The sequence below is a fragment of the Oncorhynchus kisutch genome, linkage group LG10 (assembly GCF_002021735.2).
Source record: "Oncorhynchus kisutch isolate 150728-3 linkage group LG10, Okis_V2, whole genome shotgun sequence".
Classification (NCBI taxonomy): domain Eukaryota; kingdom Metazoa; phylum Chordata; class Actinopteri; order Salmoniformes; family Salmonidae; genus Oncorhynchus; species Oncorhynchus kisutch.
This window is the reverse complement of record NC_034183.2, coordinates 11,649,606-11,662,517: the sequence shown is the minus strand read 5'-3', so window position 1 is coordinate 11,662,517 and position 12,912 is coordinate 11,649,606. Positions and strand designations below refer to the sequence as shown.

At 43.3% G+C, this 12,912-nt stretch overlaps 1 protein-coding gene across 3 annotated transcripts in view; it reads left to right on the top strand.

Moving 5' to 3' along the window:
- The window catches only part of LOC109897757 (dual specificity protein phosphatase 8), a 117,784-nt gene that overhangs the window by 97,543 nt on the left and 7,329 nt on the right, over positions 1–12,912 (top strand). The gene's annotated exons all lie outside the window — the stretch shown is intronic.

The following is a 12,912-nucleotide window of genomic DNA, read 5'->3' as shown; positions in this document are numbered from 1 at the left end:
AAATAAAATCAGCAATTGCTAATAGTGAATATTTAATTATATATTACACTATGCCAACTAAAATGTCAATACCACCGGGCAGAGCATATCAAAAGGACATGGCTAGCCGCTCAACTGTTAAAGGTTTGTGACTTGCTACCACTTTGATCTGTTCCCTATATACATTTAATTGGTAGGAATCACTACCACATATCACTTAAATTGATGCAGTACTCTCATTAACAGGCACAACAAATATAGCCTCTTTCAAGACATGCATAAAAATGTGTTAATGAGTGAAAAACAACAATACCATGCAGCAATACCAAAGTTCAAAAGGTTTTTGAACAGTATTCTGAATTACAGTAAATCACTGGCAACAATTGGCCAGTAAGTTACTGTAGAGTAACTTTAAGGTTACTCGACAAGGTTTGAAGAATTCCTAAAATACAGTATATTACTGTATTCTGCGGTGGTACTCACGGGATCAACAAATAAAGCCTCTTACAAGGCACGGTATAAAATATGTTAATGAGCCACAGACTCTTTCCCCGCCCACAACAATTTTTCACAATGCAACATAATTAATACTGTAAAACACATGTACAGTATTTTACTGTGCATTTTACAGTGTTTGACTGTTGGAATGACAGGTCTTAGTGTGCTGTAAAACAAATGTATGGTATTTTACTGTGCATTCTACGGTAATCTACTGTATTCAGTTTATACAGTATCAGACTGTTGATTAATACAGTTAGTGGCGTAGTGGCGCAGTGGTCTATGGCACTGCATCACAGTGCTAGCTGTGCCACTAGAGATGCTGGTTTGAGTCCAGGCTCTGTCACAGCCGGCCGCGACCGGGAGACCCATGAGGCAGCGCACAATTGACCCAGTGTCGTGCGGGTTAGTGTTCACGCTCTCTCCACCTGTGGTCATTGACATGTAAAACTATCACAAAGGCCCATTTCTCCTGCCCTCTGTCGCTCTCTCTGGTTCTCCCACTCTATTTTATCTTTCTCTCTCTTCTGCATCGGCAGTGTGTGAAGCCAGGTGTTCTATGTTACACCTTTCAAACAGCAGAAGACGAAGAAGTGTTACATTTCCAAAATGCGTGTGGTGCACAGTGTGCATTGATATACTGTACAGTTTGTGTATTTCCAACATAACGTGTGTTTGTATGTCTAGCTATATACACAGCAAATGATCCAGTGTTAAATCAACACTGGGACAGTGTCTACACAGGTCCACACTTTTCAGTGTTAAATCAACACTGGGACAGTGTCTATACAGGTCCACACTTTTCAGTGTTAAATCAACACTGGGACAGTGTCTACACAGGTCCACACTTTTCAGTGTTAAATCAACACTGGGACAGTGTCTACACAGGTCCACACTTTTCAGTGTTAAATCAACACTGGGACAGTGTCTATACAGTTTCACGCTTTTCATTTTTAAATTAACACTGTGCTTAGTGCTGACACTATTACACTTTGGCAGTGTTAGGTAATATACACTTAGTATTACACAATAACACCTCATATAGTATTTTTAACACTATGAAGTGTATATAGTTTGCACCAATGGTGTTATGCAATAACACCTCATTTGTCTTTTTAAACATTACGCAAAGCAGTCTATTACTCAAACAAGGTCACTCAGTGTTGGGTTTAGGACATTACAATAATATTTACACATCTTCATTGCAGCATGCTCTTAAGTACTTCCAAAAACATCCAAACTTGGAGCCGATATGCTCAAACTTTAGTTACATAATCATGGACCACTTAAACTGGTACAACACTTCCGCTCACAGGTAGATGAAAAATAATGTGTTGAAAGTCATGCCCACTCGAAGCCACGCCTCAATAACATTTCCCACTGTGCCTTTCGTTTTTGTGTAAACCGTAGAGTTACTGCCCATGACTGTATTTGTTAGTGACAAAGACATGGTTGTTTTAATTGTTCATTTTTGCTCCTGTAGATGAATGAAACCCGTTAAAATTAAACTTTTATGACAATAGATTAAATATATCATAAGTTCTCACTTTTATGGCCAGGTTTTACCGTAACACAGTGATGTTATGAACTTCCTGGTTTACAGGCCACATCAGGCCTGCAAGTCACATTTTGCTGGCTTGCAAAGTGATGTGTAGTTCCTTTTGGAATCCAGTCAGAGTGAGGATATCCAACAGCTGGAATGTATATTCACAGGCAACCTGCATTCAGAATGACTGTCAACACCATTTCAGTAATGGGTGCAGTACATCTAACTAACTGATTGCATTAGTTTAGAAAAATGTATTATTTATCTTTATATAGAATAAGATTAATCAGTCAATCAATGAACATACAAAAACGTAGATATTAAAAACAATCCTAAAAATCAACACTAGGTAACAATGGCCAATTTGATGTGTGTATAGATGTGCTGTAGAGTGTGTATACTGCATCAGAGTATAGTATGCATGTGTTTCAGTGCAGTGAGCTGGTTCAGTGCAGTTAGCCTAACACCTGGTCCTGTTCACACTGCACATTGCGTGCTCGTATGCATGTGTTCACACCACAGCTTCAAGGCAGATGGGCAGATTAGCCCAGAGAGAGACAAAATCACATGTTTGCCGTCACCTGTTGAGAATAGAGGTGTTGTTAGTGGTTATTTTTAGATTGTGTTGCCCTCAGAAGGTTAGCTGCCTAGCTGCTGCAAACCAGCCTCACTATTTACACTCAAACACACATAGCTAAATTCTAACGCTACCACAACATATGGATCTTGATGAGCATGTATTGACATGGACTTTTTCTTAAATATATTGATGTACACACAATTCAGTTTTTTAACTGCCATTTATACTGAAATAAAACTCACAAAAAAAAATCTCTGTTAGCCACATTCTAACGCTACCGTACTGACGTATAGATCTCTGTTAGCCACATGCTAATGCTACCATACTGACGTATAGATCTCTGTTAGCCACATGCTAACGCTACCATACTGACGTATAGATCTCTGTTAGCCACATGCTAAATCTACCGTAACATAAACATAGGCACAAACAGATACTGGTTGCCCTTCAATCCTCTATATTGCAATTGTGGTGTTCTTTGTAACATGCTGATCGAGTGGCTACCCTCAGGCCCCCTGCTGCTGTAGCAGACTCTTTGTGGAGTAGAGTGGAGTGGGGCATGTGTGCAATGATGTCATAGCGGTGGGGGAGACACATTGAAATGCTAATGTCCCCTACAGAGCACAGGGGACAGCTGGAGGGGCACAGAGGATGGTGTCATGTCTCTCCCATATGAGCGATAGAAGAGAGGGATGGAGGGGGGGCAGTCATTCAGGCAAATCAATGCCCCCGGGATGGAGAAGAGAGGGGGAGTGTGCGTGTGCATGTGTGTGTTCCCCTCCATTAAGGCATAATGCAGCTGAAAGCCTCTCACACACCCATGCACACACACACACACACACACAAACACACAGAGAGGGGTCTGGTATTGAGGGCCAGTCAATAGTACCAACAGCGTAATGTTACAGACAGGCTCTCTCTCTCTCTTTCTGTTCAGTCAATATCTCAGTGATTTCAGGCCATACAAACAGACCTTGTATCATAACTCACCAATTCTGGTTAGAGCTTTGGGCCAGTAACCGAAAGGTTGCTGGATCGAATCCCCAAGCTGACAAGGTAAAAATCTGTCGTTCTGCCCCTGAACAAGGCAGTTAACCCACTGTTCCCTGGTAGCCTGTCATTGTAAATCAGAATTTGTTCTTAACTGACTTGCCTAGTTAAATAAAGGATAAATTCACCAGAAGACAGTGTTTGTAGCAATGGAGGATGTGATTTGTGTTGGTGAAAAAGCATTTCTGCTTCCAAATTATGGCAACAAACAATCCATGTGTTTCTGTGTCGAACAGGGATCATTTGTCCTCATGAACTTGCTTTCCATTTCCTCACAAGCTTTCCATTTCTTTCTACAATACATTGAAATATGTTGATATACACTTCTTGTAAACATGTATTTCTCTATGAAATTCATTCATATGTGGAGCATTTTTAGATTGTATTGATTTGTGTACATTACCCTACTTCTCCCGATTGGGTGCCCTGTGGAGGGAGAGAAGGAAAGATAAAAAGGGGAGAGAGAGACCATTCGGTAAACGAGGGAGGGCCTGGCCGCTCAGAGAGAGGAGAGAACAAAATACATGATATAAGCTGCGGAGTGTTGGGACAGTGGAGATGGGATGTGGGGGGGAATAGGAAGTCTGTGCTGGCTGGTGGGCCCATTGTGACGCCCTCTTTCCAGTGAGTTGTTTACCATGCATAGACTGAAAAGTGGATGGCTACTCAACAAACAGGGTCAGTTTGGCTATTCAGTTCATAATGGTGAAGGTGAGACTGTGGGGAACGGGCAACTGGTCCTAGAACAGTTGTTTTGAAATTAAAAGGAGCAGGAGCCTCAAACGACAGGCTTTTTTCAGTTTGAGCTGCACTTGCTTGACCTAATTGTAGGCGTTGGGTCACTTAGTTGGGTTCTTTTCTTGAAGAACTGCTGGGGTATTGAGGCTGGGTGCTGGGTTATAGACAGGTTGGTTGTTTAGCAACAAAACCAACGCGTGCGCAAATAGGTGGCAAAACAGACGGGGTTGGCTTCGATTATTGACAATATGCAAGCTATATTTAGTCTCTGTTTATTGAAAACATAAATACATTTGCACAATGAGGACTTGTTGCCTCTCAAATACATTGTTTAAAAAATATATATATTTAACCTTTATTTAACTAGGCAAGTCAGTTAAGAACAAATTCTTATTTACAATGACGGCCAACACCGGCCAAACCCGGACGACGCTGGGCCAATTGTGCGCCGCCCTATGGGACTCCCAATCACGGCCGGTTGTCAGGGTCTGTAGTGACGCCTCAAGCACTGAGATGCAGTGCTATAGACATCGTTACAATTATTGGTTAGCTAGCTAGCAAATTTGAGCCATATTAGCATTAACATGAAATCATTCAAAACACCTCAAAACAAGACATGATATCAAGAACAAGAGGAAACGAGCTGAAACAAGCCACTTACGATTCCCAACATGGCGGTTTCTTGTTATTCTTCCTAGCAATCTGGCCATCCAGATTTCCAACAACACACTGACTTCTGCCCCATGGAAGCATGGGCATCGTTTTGGTGATGTTGTCAGATAATCCATCTATCGGTGCTGGGTTGTTGAGATACGACCCAGCGCGTGAGATCAGAAGACGAGTTGTAGTTTAATAGGGGTGTGGCATTCAGATAGTTATAGCCAACCTTGAGAATAAATGTCATTCCTGTTCATCTGTTCTGTTGCATAGTTATCACATGTTAAGGTTGAACATTCAATTCTATAGCTTCAATGATGCTTAAGGAAATGTATGAGTTCCCTAAAAACCCAAGAAAATTCCATTGTGGGGATATATTAAGTCATATATCTTACTAGGCAATAAGGTATATAAATAATTGCATTTAAAAAAAATGTATATAGACTCTTTAACAAACTCATTTACATTTTCACATTACATTCTAAATAAGCAGTGTCAACAAATGTCGGCACATGCATCCAAACCAGCAAGTCTGTGGAGGTCTGCAGGGCTTCCATGTTGTTTGGAGGGGGTGAGCCAGAGCTTGGTGAAGTCCCGCGTTGAAAAGGGTCTCTGGCTCCCCCCTGTACAGCAGCAATGTTCTTGGTAAGACCTCCCCTGCTGGCAGGCACAGGATACTTGCATTGGTCTCTAGTGGCAGTGGTCTCTGACTGTAGTGCCGGACACACGACAGCCGCTGGTCGAGAGGGGCTCCTGGGTGGTTATCCAGGATATACCTCTGCACCGGCTTGGCCAAGCAGTACAGACCAAACCTTGCAGGATGTTGGCGCGATGTAACCATTGGTGGCCTACCCTACACAGAGGTTTATTAAGAAGGAGACATTTGACAAGATCCCATTTGAACACACACATATCACAACCGACACTCTGGTTTTCAAAGTAAAAAATGGATTGTGCCATCGGAGTGTGTGACCTCAAGACAACACTGCATTTGTCCCCTCTGGTTGCCTGCGATGGCCCTTTCCATACCCCAACAACACAGCCTGGAGCCCAGTCCATGAGCAAGCCGCATTGCACTGCTCCTACCACCAGGTGGTGCCAGGATCTGTCCCTCCATCAGCTTTCTTTGCCTGGAGTGGGATCAAACACAAAGGAGAGAGGAAAAAACACATAATAAATGGCAATAATACATTTTCAAGGTTCAGGATCAGGGTCAGGAGACGCCCATTCTCATACCCCAGCAACAACATGGAGCCCAGTCACCAAGCGTGCCACCTGTCACTTCTATCACCTCCTCTACACTTTTCTGAACCTCAAAAAACCTTTTGTGATTTGGGGATGGGCACGGGTGGAGGCCACAATAATGGTCTGAAGAGACAGTAGGTTTGGGGTGTTTTCAGGGAAAGTGATGTTGCTTAAAAAGGAAACTGTGTTGGGGGAGCTTGAGAGGAAGAATCTTGAACCAACCTCCCAACCTGCCCTCCCAGCACACCAACTTCTGTAATTCCTGCCTCCATTTCCTCACCTGCAACTTCCACCACATCAACAATAATGACTAACCCCTGCTCAGTACTCACTACACCAGAGCCACCCTTGGGTGCCTTTTGAGTACACTTGGTGGCAATCTCTGTAGAGAAAAGCCTCATCCCAGAGATTACACTTTCTGTGGTTCCAGCAGCCCTAGGAGTGGCCCAGTCCCCTGCACACCACCTGCTCTCCACACTTCCTACATAACTTTGGTTGTATGAAGCCCTGGTTCTCTCCCAACACCATTACCGAGGGCAGGTGTAAGCCCCCAAAACCTTATAGAGCTGCTCTTTGTTGGATTGAAATTCCCCAGCTGGAATTCCAGATGCCTTCAGCATTTCTTACCTTTTTAGGTGCACCTGTCACTTTACAATTTCTATTCAGCCAAAAGCATGTGTCTTCCCCACTCACTGTTTCTTTGAACATTCTGATGACCACCACCTTAGTAGTGGCCTCCTCCGACAATTTCTCCACAGTGAACAGATCAAACTTAGCTTTTTTGTTTTCATACCTGGTCTAGAACTCTTTCAACAGAGCTGCTGTCTGGAAACTCGCATCGAACCTATTTGCTAAAGGCAACCCAAGAATGCAGTTTATAAAACCTGGATTGAATTTAAGGGTATTTTGCGAGAACTTTCTGGAGAAGTCCAATCTGAACAAATCCAGTGGATTCCCATCTTTAAGTTTCAAGAGAAACCGCACACTGTGGTGCTTCCTCATGCCTGGCTTGGGGTCTGACATGATGCAGGCCCACTATGAATAACCAAATGTCTTAGAAGGTACAACGAGCTGAAAAGGGGTTAGGCTATACTAGGCTAAAAGGCTAGAAGGCTATGGCTAGCAGGATGAGGAGGCTAGCAGGCCGAGGCTCGCCATCTTGTAAGCTATCAACAAACTCAACTAAAGCAAACCAGCAAAACTAGCCGGCCAGCAGGCTAAATCTAAAACAGATAATAGCTGACAAACAATGAACTAGAGTGAGGATACAGGAGAGCTAAGAAGAGAGAAGGCTAGTAGGTGAGCAACCCAGCGGTTAAGCTAGACAGCAATTAGCAAGCTAGCAGGCTAGAAAACTAACAAGCAATACAACTAACAGCTGCCAACACTTAGATACCTTGACAAGAAAGCTAAAGCTGGCTAGGCAAAAAGGAGAACAGGAAGAAAGGTTGACGCAGAGAGAGAGAACAGTAAGCTAACACAAGCTGAGGGGCAAGTTAGCCAACTGCTAGCAGGCTAGACTAACCAGAAAGCTAGTTAGCAAGCTAGCCAGCCAAAAAGCCACCCCAGCTAAAAGGTAACAAACAATTTGCTATACCGGGCCACCCTACACAACCATAAGCAACTAGAGCCAAAAACGAAGAAAGCTACCACAAGTTAACAAGAATTAAACATACTAACACAAGTAAAGACATAAGGAAAAGCAAAGACCCAGAGTGCCCCTGCCATGCCTGGGCTCTCTCCTCCAACAGCCTGGTTTCAAAAAGACAAGAATCAATAACACAAAAGTAAATCTGAAGAATATATATATATATATATATAGGACATTTATTCTCATGGGTGGCCAATAACATCTAGCTGAGAGCCAAGTCCCTAATAAGCCACGCCTCCTAAAAATAACCTAAGGATTACACAAAAAAAAGACCCAGCTGCTAGGTCAACATAGCATGAAATAAAAAAATACCAAATTGATGGTTAAATTAACCTATGTTTGGTTAATCCCAACAACCCAACATTTTGGGTTATTCACGCAACCTAACTGGCTGGGTCAAAATAACGTGCTCTGTCCACTGTCTGTTTTTAGCCCATCATTTTTAAAGATTTTTGTGGGCATCCCAAATGGCACCCTATTCCCTAAGTAGTGCACTATTTTTGACCAGAACCCGATGGGCCCTGATCAATAGTAGTGCACTACATGGTGAATAGGGTGCCATTTTGGGATTCAGACCTGGTGTCTGACTGTGTTTGGTCATAAGACTAAAGGTGATCTCAGCGCTTACAGACAGTTGACTTTCTGATGTCATCTCATCAGACAGCTGGGCCTCAGTATGTGACAGTGTATTTTCAGTGATGTGTTTGGATTGAAATGGAGAGATGTGTCATCCGGTGCTTTTGGGGGATGTGAGTGTATGTCTCTCTGGGTACTTTCTGAGTGTGAGTGTCTATGCGTGTGTGTGTGTGTGTGTGTGTATGAGGGCACAATATATTTGCGTGCTCTTGGTGGGTTTTTCCATAGTGACAGCACCCCGGGGACAATAGAAACAATGGTCAACCACATCATCCCATGTTTGTTGCCATAGCAACATTACCTCTGAAGGCCAGGTGACCAGCGACGATGACGGGGAGATTGTGTGTTATCAGTAGTGACTAAGAACACAGCACAGGACCACTGTAAACGTCTGGACATCCCAGTGGTGTGTGTGATAATGGGTGATAATAACCCAATATTACTGAAACGTTATAGGCCTCAATAGACCCATGCAGGCACACAATCCTGACTCCTCATCTCTGCTCTCTGTACCTGAGGAGAGGAAGGGAGTTTGTCAGAATATCCCATGCTGACCCTGTCCTCTCAACAACTCTCCTGTAATGAAAAGTGACATGTAACTTAAGTGATGTGTTTTTTTCCTGTTTATGTGGCGTTGTATTGTGTGAATAAAGACCTTTACATGTGGAGGAAGGGTTTTGAATGAGGAATATATCATAGACTCCTGCTGAAACAAAGTGTGCTAATTGAGGAAAGAGGGACTCCCTAAGTAATAACAAGAGCCACTCTTTCTGTCTCTCTCGTTCACTCTCTTTCTTCATTTCTTTATTTCTCTTTCTCTCCCTGTCTGCTGCATGCGGAGAGGTGATGCCATCTTTCTGCCAGTTGCCATTAATAGCTGGATACAGGCAGGACCTCCTCTCCTCTCTCCTCCTCTGCTCTCTGGTCTTAAAGGGACAGGCACCAGATATAGCCGTCTGTCTGTCTGTCTATCTGTCTGTGGGTCAGAATACCCTCTGCTCTCGCTGACTCCACCACGACCCATATTCAGCCCAGCAGAATTTGCTCTGGGTTCAGACCCATATCCACTGTAGGTTAAACTGAGGTTTCAGGGCCAGATATAAAACTAGTTTTTCAACCACTCCAACACAACCACTTCAACACAACCATGTGTTATTCACAAACTATAGTTTTGGCAAGTTTGGCATGACACAAGTAATTTTTCCAACAATTGTTTACAGACAAATTATTTCACTTATAATTCACTGTATCACAATTCCAGTGGGTCAGAAGTTAACATACACTAAGTTGACTGTGCCTTTAAACAGCTTGGAAAATTCCAGAAAGTCATGGCTTTAGAAGCTTCTGATAGGCTTATTGACATCATTTGAGTCAATTGGAGGTGTACCTGTGGATATATTTCAAGGCCAACCTTCAAACTCACAGCCTCTTTGCTTGACATCATGGGAAAATCTAAATAAATTAATTGTAGACCTCCACAAGTCTGGTTCATCCTTGGGAGCAATTTAGAAATGCCGGAAGGTACCACGTTCATCTGTACAAACAATAGTACGCAAGTATAAACACCATGCGACCACTCAGCCGTCATGCCGCTCATGAAGGAGCTCTGTCTCCTAGAGATTAACGTACCTTGGTGCAAAAAGTGTAAATCAATCCCAGAACAACAAAGGACCTTGTGAAGATGCTGGAGGAAACAGTTACAAAAGTATCTATATCCACAGTAAAACGAGTCCTATATCGACATAACCTGAAAGACTGCTCAGCAAGGAAGAAGCCACTGTTCCAAAGCCGCCATAAAAAAGCCAGACTACGGTTTGCAACTGCACATGGGGACAGAGATCATACTTTGTGGATAAATGTCCTCTGGTCTGATTAAACAAAAATAGAACTGTTTGGCCATAATGACCATCGTTATGTTTGGAGGAAAAAGTGGCCATCACAAAGCCCTGACCTCAATCCTTTCGAAAATTTGTGGGCAGAACTGAAAAAGCGTATGTGAGCAAGGAGGCCAACAAACCTGACTCAGTTACACCAGCTCTGTCAGGAGTAATGGGCCAAAATTCACCCAACTTATTGTGGGAAGCTTGTGGAAGGCTACCCGAAATGTTTGACCCAAGTTAAACAATTTAAAGGCAATGCTACCAAGTACTACTTGAGTGTATGTAAACTTCTGACTCACTGGGAATGTGATGATAGAAATAAAAGCTGAAATAAATCATTCTCTCTACTATTATTCTGACATTTCACATTCTTAAAATAATGTGGTGATCCTAACTGACCTAAGACAGGGACGTTTTACTAGGATTAAATGTCAGGAATTGTGAAAAACTGAGTTTAAATGTATTTGGCTAAGGTGTATGTAAACCTCCGACTTCAACTGTATATATTACTAGAAACTGAGCTTACAAGACCAGTTATATATTACTAGAAACTGAGCTTACAAGACCAGTTATATATGACTAGAAACTGAGCTTACAAGACCAGTTATATATTACTAGAAACTGAGGTTACAGGGCCAGTTATATATTACTAGAAACTGAGGTTACAGGGCCAGTTATATATTACTAGAAACTGAGGTTACAGGGCCAGTTATATATTACTAGAAACTGAGGTTACAGGGCCAGTTATATATTACTAGAAACTGAGGTTACAGGGCCAGTTATATATTACTAGCAAAGTGCTTACTTACAGCTTTGTTGGGGTGGAGTTAAATGGTGTTGTGTTGTAGCCTGGTGTGTGTTACACCTTTAGGCTATGTCATGTCCTGTGTGTGCTAGTTTAGCAGGGTGATGTCATGTCTTTGGGTGTGTGCGTGCGTGTGTGTGTTTGGCAGTAGCCCAGATAGGGTCAGACAGGACTGAACCTAGATTAGGTTCTAATCCTTCTGCTGGGGCTCAGGGTTTCCTTGAAGCACTCCTTCTTCCCTGCCTCACTCCTTTTCATTCCTCCCTCACTCACCCCTTCCCTCACCTGGCGAGGTCATTTTCTCTCCCCTTCTCCTCCCATCCAGCTAGAAGTTAAACAACCGTGGTAATGCAGAGTAAGTGTGTGTTTTAGTCAGATTTTGAAAGGGAGTGTGAGCAAATGTTATTATATGTTTGTGTGCTGCTGTATGAATGTCTGTGGTTAGTGTATGTACTGCACGGTTGTATGTATGTACTGCACGGTTGTGCGTATGTACTGCACGGTTGTGTGTATGTACTGCACGGTTGTGTGTATGTACTGCACGGTTGTATGCATGTACTGCACGGTTGTGTGTATGTACTGCACGGTTGTGTGTATGTACTGCACTGTTGTGTGTATGTACTGCACTGTTGTGTGTATGTACTGCACGGTTGTGTGTGTGTACTGCACGGTTGTGTGTGTGTGTACTGCACGGTTGTGTGTGTGTGTACTGCACGGTTGTGTGTATGTACTGCACGGTTGTGTGTATGTACTGCACGGTTGTATGTATGTACTGCACGGTTGTGCGTATGTACTGCACGGTTGTGTGTATGTACTGCACGGTTGTGTGTATGTACTGCACGGTTGTATGTATGTACTGCACGGTTGTGTGTATGTACTGCACGGTTGTGTGTATGTACTGCACTGTTGTGTGTATGTACTGCACTGTTGTGTGTATGTACTGCACGGTTGTGTGTGTGTGTACTGCACGGTTGTGTGTATGTACTGCACGGTTGTGTGTATGTACTGCACGGTTGTGTGTATGTACTGCACGGTTGTGTGTATGTACTGCACGGTCGTGTGTATGTACTGCACGGACGTGCGTATGTACTGCACGGTTGTGCGTATGTACTGCACGGTTGTATGTATGTACTGCACAGTTGTGTGTATGTACTGCACGGTTGTGTGCTTGTACTGCACGGCTGTGTGTATGTACTGCACGGTTGTGTGTATGTACTGCGCGGCTGTGTGTATGTACTGCACGGTTGTGTGTTTGTACTGCACGGTTGTGTGTATGTACTGCACGGTTGTGTGTATGTACTGCACGGTTGTGTGTTTGTATTGCACGGTTGTGTGTATGTACTGCACGGTTGTGTGTATGTACTGCACAGTTGTGTGTATGTACTGCACGGTTGGGTGTATGTACTGCACGGTTGTGTGTTTGTACTGCACGGTTGTGTGTATGTACTGCACGGTTGTGTGTATGTACTGCACGGTTGTGTGTTTGTACTGCACGGTTGTGTGTATGTACTGCACGGTTGTGTGTATGTACTGCACAGTTGTGTGTATGTACTGCACGGTTGGGTGTATGTACTGCACGGTTGTGTGTATGTACTGCACGGTTGTGTGTATGTACTGCACGGTTATGTGTGTGCTGCGCATCTGTGT